The 1,758-nt window shown below is 35.0% G+C and overlaps 1 long non-coding RNA gene across 1 annotated transcript; it reads left to right on the top strand.

Moving 5' to 3' along the window:
• The first annotated feature begins 222 nt into the window (after nucleotides 1-222).
• LOC135147790 (uncharacterized) lies at nucleotides 223-621 on the top strand. The gene is made up of 3 exons (XR_010285611.1): nucleotides 223-342; nucleotides 427-518; nucleotides 604-621. It is a non-coding gene; the product is annotated as an uncharacterized LOC135147790 (long non-coding RNA).
• The last annotated feature ends 1,137 nt before the right edge of the window (nucleotides 622-1,758 follow it).

Below are 1,758 nucleotides of genomic sequence, written 5' to 3'. Positions count from 1 at the left end.
CAGTTTTTAGATTTTGTGTTTGGGTTTTATATTCTCTTGTGCCACCTTGCTTGGTCTCGAAAATTTGACAATGCTTTAGTGGGATCCTCAGCTGTCCAGGGTATACTCTTCTCTGCTATTGCAGTACCACAATTTACCATTAATGAATTTCTATCGCAGAGATTCACAAAGTTTCTAATTATTTATGTGTTCTGCACATATATATTGTCTTTTATTTACAAAGTAGAACATTGATTCTCTTTGAGGATGTGGATGCTAATCTCTGTGAAGACCGTGGTTTAATTAGTACAATACAACAGCTTGAGGAAACAGCAAAGTGTCCTATGATATTGACTAGCAATAGTAAGATTATTATTTATTAAAGTACTTGTATCCTTCATCGAATTTGTAATCCTACTTTACCAACATTTGATTTATCACTTATAGGCAACGATCCAGTGCTTCCAAACAATTTGGACAGGCTAGAGTGGAGCTTTAGTAAACCGTCAGTTAAGGAGCTTCTCTGCCTTGTATCTATGGTATGAGTATATGCACTTTAGTTACTTCTCAAACTTCCTCCAGTAGATCTATTCTCTAGTGTATCTTTATGTAATTTTTTTTTAGGTCTGCTCGGAAGAAGAATGCTAAAGCAAAAAAGTATTTTTATGTAGAATGCTAAAGCAAAAAAGTATTTTTATGTAGAATGCTAAAGCAAAAAAGTATTTTTATGTAGTATAAATTTTCTAATTAGGCTATTTACATGGTCTCGTAATTGTTCAGATAGAAAAATATTTGACGGATATGGTCTGATGGTTTTTAATCCGGATGCTGCGCATAATATATTACCAAGGATAATCTCTAGTTCTTACACTTCTCAACTCTCTGAGATGGTGGATAAGGAGATCACCAAGTCACTATTAGAGATGGAAGAAGCCTCTCCGCTTGACTGAAATAGATGAAGAAGATCTCTGAAGATTAATGATTAAGAAAGAAGCGACCAGTTAGCTTCTCACAATGCAACTCCCAAAGAATGTACTGCTCCAGTTCAATTTCTACTTTTCGAAAAAGAAAGATTAATCAGGAGCCTTCTAAGGAGATGCAATTTCTTGATCGCAAGCCCAAAAAGGTTCGAGCCTCCAAGGGAGATGCTATTACAACAATTGCACAAATACATAACTCTGGATTAGAATCTGATGGAGAAGACAAAATCTGTAGAAGTACTCATGTGCAAACTTTAGCATTATTTTGCTTGAACTTTTAGACTTAGTTATGTGCTCATGTTTGAACAACAGTTTAGGACTATAGTACTGCTTATTGACTTCTTGGATTGGTGAATGTTGGATTGTATTTTGATATACCAATTAAATTTGGTGGCTGTTAATGAAATGTCAAGGTCATGCCAATTTTTTTTTTTAAATTAGCGTTACAGTAGAAGGTAAATGGTTGCCATATAATTCAAATTGGTTAATAAAAGTTGCTGCAATCTTAGGTATTGCAATGCTATTATATGGGTTGCTATATTATTAAATATGTTGCCATAAGCTGATTTTGCAACTACAAAACTGTGTTGCGATATGGCCCCAAATTAGTTGCCATAAGGCCCTATGGCAACCAGACCAAACATAACGCCTAATTTTTGCATATTCGTTGCCATATACCTTATTGCAATGGATTTGTGCCATATAGCAATGTACTTTTAAAGTTGCAATAACCAATCTATGGTGTAGTGAAATACATACTTCGGGGGCATGGATGCGCCTTCATTGATAGAAGCAGCCA

This window comes from Daucus carota, chromosome 7 (assembly GCF_001625215.2).
Source record: "Daucus carota subsp. sativus chromosome 7, DH1 v3.0, whole genome shotgun sequence".
Taxonomy (NCBI): domain Eukaryota; kingdom Viridiplantae; phylum Streptophyta; class Magnoliopsida; order Apiales; family Apiaceae; genus Daucus; species Daucus carota.
The sequence above is the reverse complement of the archived record's forward strand: the minus strand, read 5'-3'. Positions and strand labels throughout refer to the sequence as shown.